Source organism: Papaver somniferum, chromosome 1, assembly GCF_003573695.1.
Source record: "Papaver somniferum cultivar HN1 chromosome 1, ASM357369v1, whole genome shotgun sequence".
Classification (NCBI taxonomy): domain Eukaryota; kingdom Viridiplantae; phylum Streptophyta; class Magnoliopsida; order Ranunculales; family Papaveraceae; genus Papaver; species Papaver somniferum.
The window spans coordinates 118,860,452-118,871,838 of NC_039358.1; the positions used below are offsets into that span (position 1 = coordinate 118,860,452).

General features: G+C 34.9%; 1 long non-coding RNA gene across 1 annotated transcript; it reads right to left on the reverse strand.

Moving 5' to 3' along the window:
* Positions 1 to 4,719: 4,719 nt before the first annotated feature.
* On the reverse strand, positions 4,720 to 5,622 carry LOC113332306. Its single transcript, XR_003351439.1, has 2 exons — positions 5,323 to 5,622; positions 4,720 to 4,940 (listed from the first exon to the last, which is right to left on the reverse strand). It is a non-coding gene; the product is annotated as an uncharacterized LOC113332306 (long non-coding RNA).
* Between the last annotated feature and the right edge of the window lie 5,765 nt (positions 5,623 to 11,387).

Below are 11,387 nucleotides of genomic sequence, written 5' to 3' on the forward strand. Positions count from 1 at the left end.
ATTCATAGACACAATTGAAACAAAATAGGTTTGATTCACTTGAATCAATTCATGAACAATATAGCCATGGTTTGCAAGATTGCGTTCCTTATTGATTTATTGTTTTAAATTCATGAACTTTCGATTTGAGAAATAACCAGCTTGGGTACGCGTACCTTAGCTACCGGATTTGAGTTTGGAAACTCAGCGAAAAATTTCGGTTCGAAAATTTCCGTGAGTACACGTACCTAAGGTGACTGGTTTTCCAGTTTGTAAACTACAAACTCGAGCAGAAGTTTTCGATCGAAAACCTTTGCCAGTACGCGTACGGGTACGCGTACCCAACCTGTCTCCTTTACCAATGTCGCATGCACAAGTGCACACAATTGGTTTCCGACACATGGATTTATACACTAATGTGCGAACACACTATATATGCTTATATCCATAGTTGGTTACATAATCTCGACTCTACATTTCAATCATTGAAGCATTCTTCTATAATATCATAACAACCGTTATTCACGACTATCATCATCAAAGCTATTTTCAAGATTGAAACGTCATCATGACTTTCGTCACGGATAAAGATGAAAAGTGGTTAAAGCGAAAGCTTACCAACACGTATTTCGAGAAAAAGATAGGCAAGTAAACTCGGATCGAAATAGTAAATGTGTATGTATAAAAACTATCATACTTATACGACTTTGTCTCAAGAGTAGGAGATAGAGAGATAGACTTTTGAGTGATAGATAAGTTCAAGTCTCCACATACCTTTTAGTCGGATGAATTTACACTAGTTCCTTGAGTAGTTCTTCGTCTTCGTAAGATGATCGCCATGGACTCTGGAGCTCAACTACACTAATCCGTCTTAAACCTAGACTTAGCTATAGGTAGTCTAGAAATCAAGACATATAGTTTGGACGCCTAAACTTGACAAGCATGCTTGAGATAGCAACGCATGCGAGTTCTACCGAGTAGTGCTCTAACAAGAAATATACTAAAACATATGGCTTAAAGGGGAATGAATTACATGGTCCAAATCTAGCAAAAAGAGATAGGTAGAGACTAAGATAGAGAACATATCACCAAAGTATTGATTTAAAATCTTGGTATAATGAATTCTGAAATAGGTAACAATACTATGCACTGGTATAAAAACCATTGAGTTGATTGATTATTAATTCAAAATGCTCTAACTTGAGTATTCTTATAAGTTGTTATAAGCTACGGATCTTCAATAACAAGGTGTTTAACAAACGCATGTAGAACCATAGAACAACTTGAAGTACGTAAAATTCAAGAGTGTTGAAGACTCAATAAATTAAGTTGCACTATGGAGACGAAGTTGAAAATTTATTTTGTATTTTATCCATATGTAATTGACAGATTTTATTACTAAATTGGCAAAGGGGGAGATTGTTATCATCGCTCGGTTAAATTCACAAGTTTTGGTATGTCAAGCTTGTTGTTAATTCTAGTTGATCAAAACTGTTAGAGCATTGCTCGGTCGAACTCGCATGCGTTGCTATCTCAAGCATGTTTGTCAATGTTAGTGATCAAAACTATATATCTTGATTTCTAGTTTACTTATGACTAAGTCACGGTCTATGATAGTTAGGAATAGTTGAGCTCCAGACTCCATGGCGATTATCTTAAGAAGACGGAGAACTACTCAAGGAACCAGTGGAACTTCATCCGACCAAAAGGTATGTGGAGACTTGACTCATCTGTCACTCAAAAGTCTATCTACTCTATCTCCTACTCTTGAGACAAAAGTCGTATAAGTATGATAGTTTTCATATATACACATTTGCTATTTCGAGTCGAGTTTACTCGCCTATCTTTTTCTCGAAATATGTGTTGGTAAGATTTTAATTTATCCATTTTCATCTTTACCCGTGATGAAAGTCATGATGACGTTTCAATCTTGAAAATAGCTTTGATGACGATAGTCGATTCTTTTTGTGTAACGACTATTATAACATTATAGAAGAATGTTTCAATGATTGAAATGTGGAGTTGAGATTACGTAACCAACTATGGATATAAGCATACATAGTGTGTTCGCACATTAGTATATAAATCCATGTGCCGGAAACCAAGTGCGTGCATATGTGTGCATGCGGTTTTGTTGAAGGAGACAGGTTAGGTACGCGTACCCGTACGCGTACTGTCGGAAGTTTTCATACCGAAAATTTCTGCTGTAGTTTGTGAAGTTTGCAAACTGAAAAACAATCACCTAGGTATGCGTACCCGTACACGTACCCACGGAAGTTTTCAAACCAAAAATTTCTGCTGAGTTTCCAAACTCAAGTCCGGTAGCTATGTACACGTACACGTACGCGTACCAAGCTGGTTTCTCAAATCGGAAGTTCATGAACTTAAACAATAAATCAATAAGGAATGCAATCTTTGCAAACCATGTCTATATTGTTCATGAATTGATTTAAGTGAATCAAACCGATTTTGTTTCAATTGTGTCTATGTATAAAGACCTAAGCAATTGAACAACTCTTGAACTAGTTCTTATGAGTCATTTGAACTAGTTATGAGAAAGATGAATACAGTTAATATGAAAGTGATCATATGGCTAACCATTGGTTAAATATTCGTGAACCAACCCAATGTACACGTTTAGGTACGGTTACTCAAACCTAAATGAATGCATTTCATTTGTGTGTGAGACAAGCTCAGTTTCGATCTAACGGTTGAAAGATATTAGCTTGGATAAGTCAGGTTTTTCATCTAACGGAAAATATTGAATGCTTTGTTACCAAGGTAACTCAGATTGAAAACCCTGATTTGAAAACTATATAAGGGAGACGTCTAGCAACCGGAAAAACAAATCCCACACCTCCTGTGTGATACTAGTTGGTTTGCTAGAGTCGATTCTCCTTTAACCGTAGGTTTCTTCTCTAGACCCTGTCGGTTAACGACTTATAGACTTCATTGGGATTGTGAAGCCAGACGAAACTACTTCTCTTGTAATTAAGCGATCTGATCTTCCCATTTTCTATCGTACAAGTTCAATTGAATAATTGACTTGAGATTATATCTCCGATAGGGCAAGATAAAAAGAAATCACAAACGTCTTCGTCTCATCGTTTGTGATTCCGCAATATCTAGTTTCGCTACCATACGATTTAGATTATTGTGAGGTGATTGATAATACTAGGCTGTTCTTCGGGAATATAAGTCCAGTTTATCAATTGGTTCCTGTTCACCTTGATTTTTATCAAAAGACGGAACAAACTTGTATGTTTATCTGTGGGAGACAGATTTATCTATTATCATAGACTTTTCTGTGTGATACAGATTTGTTTATTAAAGTCTTCGACTTTGGGTTAGCAACTCTTGGTTGTGGGTGAGATCAGCTAAGGGAATCAAGTGCGTAGTATCCTGCTGGGATTAGAGACGTAAGGAGCGCAACTGTACTTTGAATCAGTGTGATATTGATTAGGGTTCAACTACAGTCCAGACCGAAGTTAGTTTGTAGTAGGCTAGTGTCTGTAGCGGCTTAATACAGTGTGGTGTTCAATCTGGACTAGGTCCTGGGGTTTTTCTGCATTTGCGGTTTTCTCGTTAACAAAATTTCTGGTGTCTGTGTTATTTCTATTCCGCATTATATTTTCTAATATAATTGAAATATCACACGTTGTGCGTTGTATCGATCAATTGTGAAATCCAACCTTTGGTTGTTGATTGGAAATTGATTGATCCTTGGATATTGGTCCTTTGGTACCATCCAAGTTTATTATCCTTGTATTTGATAAAGACTCGCAAATTATTATTTGCTTGAGTAAAAATCAAATCAAGTGAGAGAGATATTAACTCCTCGATATACTTTTCTCTAGATTGAGTCTGACTGTCTAGTTGATTCTCTAGAAAGTATATTGGAGTTAGTCCATACAAATTGCTAATCGAAATATTGGGTGTGGTTGTTAGACCCCCGCTTTTTCAAAAACCATGTCTTGATTTATATCTATTAAAATCAGTTTCAGACTAGGATTAGAGAACGGTAGTAGAGTAATAGATTTTACCGATTGACCTTGAGAATTTAATACTGAAAATGATGTTAATGGAAACTTCATCAACAGAGGTATTTGAAAACTAACTATCATATTTACTCATATTATCTACCATACTATATACTGAGTTAAGTCGTATGAGTTTAGTATAATGATGATATTTACAAAGAAGAATGCAAGATAATGAGTAAGTCAAGTTAGTTCTTTAATTTCAAAAATTGTTTTACCAGTTCACGGACTTGAACTTATAAATATAAAGACTTGTGTTCTTATCACAATAAACTAGCGGAACACAAAGAAAGACCTATACATGGAATCTAGTTCACAAACCTTCTTTGTTTAGCATTATTCATCAATATAATAGACGACTATTTGCACACTAAAAACTTAATCCTGGCACTTCCCTGTCCTAGTTGGGCTAGAGTCGTCCTTTAAAAACCTAGTTTTCCTCTGGAAAAACTATATTAGGTTATGAATTCGAAATACTTCACTAAGGGATTCATGAATCGTCGTAAGACTATCTTTTACCTAGGGGTGCACATGGTTCGGTTCGGTATGGTTATTGGCAGGAAAAAAACCGAAACTGAAGTACTCGGTTTTTCAGATTTGAAAAGCGGTGATAACCATTGATAATTCGGTTCGGTTCTTAACCATCTCGGTTCGGTACAAAACTTGTCGGTTATGGTTAACCGAAATTTTAAGCTATAACTTTACAAAAAACAAAAAAACATCTGCTATAATCTTATATGATTTTCATATTTGGAATTACAGTTAAAATCAGAAAATAACAAAAAAATGGTTCTCTTTCAGCTCCATTTCTCCTCCATCACTTTTTTAATCTTCAGATTCAGAGGTTGTAATAGAACCACCATTGAAATATTTTTCTTCTTCTTCACTTTGTTGTTCAGAATTGGGCAGGCACATCATTTCCTATGAATAATACTTTAGCCTTTAGGAATACAATACCCATTTTGATTTGAACAATTTAAAGCAAAACCCATGTTTAAGAAATTAAAATTGAAAGCTAATTAGTATCTATATCTCGCTCTATCCTCTACGCTTCTCATTTTAATTTATAAGTACAACTAATTCAAAGTAAGATCAAGTGAAAATTAGACTAATTAGAATAACGAGAGGAGTCCATCGATTAAGACAAAACAAACAAATATAGTCGCAACTGAGAAAGATAAAGAAGCTTGCACCCATGATTCACTTACCAACGATGTTGATTAAATCACAAAAACTAAAGTATATAAATAAGACAGATTCCTATAAGTAAGTCCAGAAATCAAGGGAAAAAAATTCTTTTCACCTTAAAATCGCTTCGATCTCTTTTCTGATAGCAAACAAAAAACAACCCTTAATTTATTTCATCAAAACAAGTACAAATCCAGAATTTATTTTATCAAAAAATGAATCAAGCAAGTTCAGATTTTGGGGATTTGAAGGGAGTTGTTGTGAATCAAGAAGATGCGAAGTTTTTAGAGGATGAGAGTAAGAGAAGGGTACTTGCATGAACTTGGTTGATTCTAAGGTCGACTAATGGTGTGGGTGATGGTTAAACTAGTGTTGTAGGCAAAGAAAAATATCGAGAGACGTTCACTTCAGTAATCTAGATTGCGGAATGAGATAAGAATATAAAAGAAGAGAAGGTATAAGTATTAGGATCTAATTCTCAAATCCTGCGGCTGTAACTCATTCAAATCCTACGGCCAGATATAATCGATTAAACTAATGGTTTTTGGTTCGGTTTTTGAGCAGAAATGGAACGGAACCGAAAACTGTCAGTTTTCTGAAACTGACAACCGTGATTGTACCATTAGGATTCAGTTTCATTCGGTTCGTTTTAAAAGTGATCGGTTCACGGTTTAGGTTCGGTTTTGTGCAACCCTACTTTTACCTGATAGTTCTTGTTATCCGAATCTTGTTCTTATTGATATTATAAGTTTTGGAAACTTTAGATCAAGAACTTGATTCATGAGTACTTTGTGATTCCACAAAATAGATATCTAAATCACTTCTTGTTCGATTTGTTTAGATTATTCATGTGGGGTGGTAGTGATTTAGGCTTCTCTTAGAGTGCAAGTATTTCATATCCTTCAGGTTTGATGGACTTGTTCTATTGCAAACAAATTTCCAGACCTTGACTGAAGTACATCTAAATGGAAGCAAATATGCTTTCTATTAGAGGCAGGATAATCACAAAAATCTTCACTTTGGTTGAAGCAACTCATATGACTATAAAAGACGTCAGCTAGGTATTTAAGAAGCCCACATGGTTAAAGGGTTTGCTAAATATCTTGAGTGTTGTGCAGGAACAACTGCAAATGCATTATGATAGTCTTAATGCATTTTACTTGGCGAAGAACCAAGTGCACCATGTGAGAACCGAACATATAAATGGTCGATTTCACTTTGTCAGGGAAATTATAGAAGAAGAATAAATTCTACTTGTGAAAATCGATGCTTAATCCATTTGATATGCTAACAAAAGTAGTATTTGGGGTCAAGTTTCGTCTTTACTCGAAATTGATCTACACTTTTCCAGTTTTGTGAGATACCCTTCTGAATAGAGGGCTTTAAGAACTTGGTGTAGGCCTTCTAGCAAGGACGTTAAGTGAACTACGATTACTTTGATTCCTTGTAGAAAATACATAGGCAGCTTTTGGTGCAACCGACCTTGAAAGACGAAAGTGATTTTTTTATTGTTCGTTTCATACATATATGCATGATCTGACTTGGAAATTTTTGACTAGGTCGGTGGATTTTTTGGATAGTATAGTCGATGGAAAGAGTTTTGGGATAAATCAAATTTATCGATTTCGAATTTGGGATAAACTCTTATGTGTTTACTTGATCCTAAAGTCTAGGAACTTAATAGCTAAATTAAGGAAACCCTATTCTTCAATAATAAGTATAAAGTGAAAACTATTGTAAACCCCTTACTATATGGGTTCAACATTTAGAAATCAAACAAAATGGATCATTCACTATCAACTCCATTCTTTCACATTTTGATATTTTTAGGCCCAAAAATTTTCATTTTGGGACCAGATTTTGAAATTTTACTGGAAGCTGACGTCATCAGAAAATAACAAATACCATAACTATCCCTACGGATATATACCTTGTTTTAGAGACTGAAACAAGATTCATTTCTTCGTTTCTCTTTCATAAACTTCCATAGCTCCTGCGATATTTTCTAGGATTTTTCTTCTTCTTCGATTTACAGATCCGCATTCATTTGAGGTGAATAGATTAGCAACTACGAATTCAATTTTAATCATCAATTAGTATACCGATTCGATTCAAAAAATGGAATTTTAATCTAGGTTTCATTTGTTCAAAGCTACTTCGGTTAAGGTTTTCGATTTGATTCAATATGTTTTCGTCATTCTTTGTTCTCCATTCGTAGTTTGATTAGGTTTTGTTTTTTGTTTTTGATTGTATCTCTTCAGATCTGGTGAGAAGAACACGAGATTTTTGTCGATTATACTATTTTGAGTCTACGTACGTTTTGATTGTGTTGTTCTAGTTGTTCGATTTGTTTGATTTTTTATTTCGATTTTAATTTTTTAGGGTTAAAAAAATATTCAAAAAAATTATTTGGAACACCCTAATAGTTTGATTTCATCGTGAATCTGGTACTGAAATCATAATCAGAGTTAGATCTGTATAATCTCACCTGAATTGAACTTTTGAGAGAAAATCTTCAAAGAAATTTCAATCAAAAAATATCAACAATCGATTAGTTTACGAAATCTACAATAATCGAATGAATTAGTCAATCGTTGTTGATTTGTAGGTTGCAGAAGAAGAATAAAAAGGATAAAATAGTGGGATTCACTATCAAATCGAAAGAAATAGGTAATTTCTTCTTCTTTTATTCTGATTCGTAACTGAGATTTGATCGATCTCTCGATGCACTTTCGTGATTGAAAATCAAACTTTAGATTTGTAATAAGAGTATCTTTATCTCTATTACCCATCAATTATTTTCGAATTTGGAACTCTAGGTTTTGGATTTGATTCCTCTCTCTTTTATCTCTGAACTTAGTTTGATTTTGCGTCTGCATGAACTTGAACCTAATTTTTTTTTATTCTACGTGTAGCTGGAGTTATACTTTTCGTTGTATCAGGAATCGAGTTCAGCAAAATAATTGTAAGTCTATTATATCTTCTTGTTCAGTATAATACTGTGATGTTAACATTGTGCAGTTAGTTTATAGATTCCGATTTATATTAGTCTGTTGATAAACCGCAACAAAATGCGACTGAATCTGTTCAATAAATACATGATAATCTAAAGAATGTAACATTTAGGATTGGTGATGAAACCTAAATTTCATTGTACACTTAGATTGGGGAAGGGAATGGATGGTTCAGAAAATATTTCCTTTCTAGAATTGAGCAAGCTAGATGTTGGGAGTATTGTTTATGGTTGTTTCTACAGAAAGATAGAGATGAAGTATTGTACTGATTGTATGTGTCACTGCGAGTTACACATGTGAAATAATGATTACGTATGACATATATATGCATGCGTAACTACTGATTACACATACATTTTGTATTCCTGGGATTTTTGCTGATTGTAGCTTTTGAATGTGGTTACCATTCTTGAAGGTGCGGAGATGAGCACAAGCTTGCATTTTCGGCTACTTGTATTCCTCTTACTTACCCTACAAGGCAAGCTACTGGAACTATATGGCAAGATGCTGCTGAATCGGGTGTGTGATCATTTTTTACGATATTAATTTGCTAGCACAAGGTTCATATCTATACCCTGTTGTAGTAATCAAAAGTTACATTTGCGAGGTAATGAAAGATTTCAATGCTTCTACTGCAGAAAAGCGACTGTGGAGCATAGTCAAGTCCATATCATTAGACTTCAATGCTTGGACTGCACTAATTAATTGAAGAGACAGAGAAGGTGGCAGAGGTATGCTTATTCTTAAGTCAATACTCTAGAATTTGTTGATTTTATGTTGACATATCTAAGTCTGATGCATGTGTAACTCCTAGTTACACAATTCAGATGCATGTGTATCTGCAAGTTACACATGCTAATTGAATGTGTAGCTTATAATTACACATGCTAATTTACACATGATACGTGTTTTCATTAAACTGCTGGATACATATGTCATATATGGATGTGGCATAAAACGGATTTTACGAAAATGTTGTTACTAGACCTAGCTGATTTAATTGTGAAACTATCATAAAACGGATTTGTTCAAAATGTTGTGTAACTGCGAAGTGGATGCCTTCGGATTTTACGAGTACGCTAGGTAAATTGGGTGTTTAATTGCTACTTAAATGAAGCAGAAATGATGGGTAGCTCGGTTTACTAGTTTGCATATATGCCCGAATTTAACCCCTTGAGAATGTCATGATTTTTTCAAAATTTTAATGGATTTTCTCTTCTTTCGTGTAGAGTTTAACTGTATGTAAAGGATTATTAATTCCTTTCATCAGAAAGCAGTAGCTGCTAACATACCTGCCATAACAACTAGTGGGATTTACCCTGGAGTTAGCAACGGTGATACTACTTCACATTTTGAATACGAAGTAGAATTAATTTGATATTTTGCATCGTTGTATATATCTTAGAACTGATTTGTGCTCTAATTATCACAATAGTTATGGCTACTGAGCTAGTGCACATAGGGATAAGCGAAAGCATGGAGCCAGAGAGGCTAAGATATATTCCTTCCCTGATGTTCGATCTTAGGTATTCAAGTTTCTTTTTAGAATAAAATGCAGACGATAAATAGATGGTAACTTCAATTACAGGTTTTTGTTTGTTATAATGTGGAAAGAAATCAAGTCACATCATGTACCACAACAAACATATAGCTACTAGTTACACACATATTTGACTAGTGTAACTGCTAGCTACACTAGTCAAATACATGTGGATATACATTGTTGTATGTATTGTTCATTTAATCTTATAAAAACTGATTGCTTGTTGTTTTATTTCAGGTTTCCGATAACTTCATAAAAGCTAATTGCTTATTTGTGGTATTGGTCTCGCTGGAATTGGAGTTGATGCTGAATACACAAGTCAGATACATGTTTAACTCGCAATTACACTAGATAGATACATATGTAACTCTCAATTACACTAGACAGATGCGTGTGTAACTTCTAGTTACACATGCTATGAAATTATTGTAAATGAATATTAAAGTAATACATGTATTTTTTTTATGTTTTCTTTTTGATGTCTATTTTTTTGATGTGTAACTTCTCATTATACATGCCATATGGATGTGTAACGTCTGGATACACATGCCATATGGATGTGTAAATTTTGGCTAAACATGACATGTGCATGTGTAACTTCTGATTACACATCCATATGTTGTTGCTCGGAGGCGGTGGTGGTTGTGGACGACGGTGGTCGGAAGCGGTGGTGGTGGTGGTGGATGGCGGTGGTTGGTGGTGGTGGTCGTCGGAGGTGGTGGCGGGGGTAGTCGGAGGCGGTGGTGGTGGTTGCTGCTGGTGATGGTGGGCGGCAGTGGTTATCGGAAGTGGTGGTCGTCAGAGGTGGTGGTGGTGGTCGGTGGTAAAGATGACTGTGACATCATGTTTACTATATTTTAATAATTTTGGACTTACATTTAAATTTTATTTAATTAGGGGCTTGACATATACATAAGGGTATGAATGTCTTTTAATAATTCGGGGCCTAGATTTGAACTTCTTTTAATTAAGGGCCTCATATTATGGGTAACTCATGGGTGGGGCCTTAGTCTAATTTCCCATAAAGTGAAAACCTTACCCATTTGTATATATATATCCCATGAAAAAACCTAAATTTCACACCAAAAATTTCTTCTTCTCACATGGGTTTTATATATTTTCTCTCTTACGATAATATATAAAGAGGGAGGATCCACAGACACTCTTAGATGGACAATGTCAGACAAGATTTACACTATTTTCTCCGCAAAATCCAAACGACAATCAATGTAAGTGTAATATTTTGATGATATGTTCCTCTTATAAGACTCTACATTCCTACAAAAAAAATGAACGCAATTCAAGATAGCAAACCTCACCATCTACCGATCTTAATTTCAACCGTTGAAAATGGCGCAAATCTTATCTTACATTGTCCATTTAAGAGTGTCCATGGATCCTACCTCATATATAAATTGCTTATTTTTCTTTGTGGGACTCATCTCGCTAATTGTTGTTCTCATTTGTGCGAGTGTTTGTGTACTTAGAGTGTCCACAGTGGTGCGAGTATAATCAAAGACCAAAGACTAAAAAAAAGATCAAATTTGGGTTTAGTCCGTCGTATGGCGTAGTGGTTGCAGATTAAATTTGGTCGCGCGTTGATAAAGATTACGCCTGGGATCA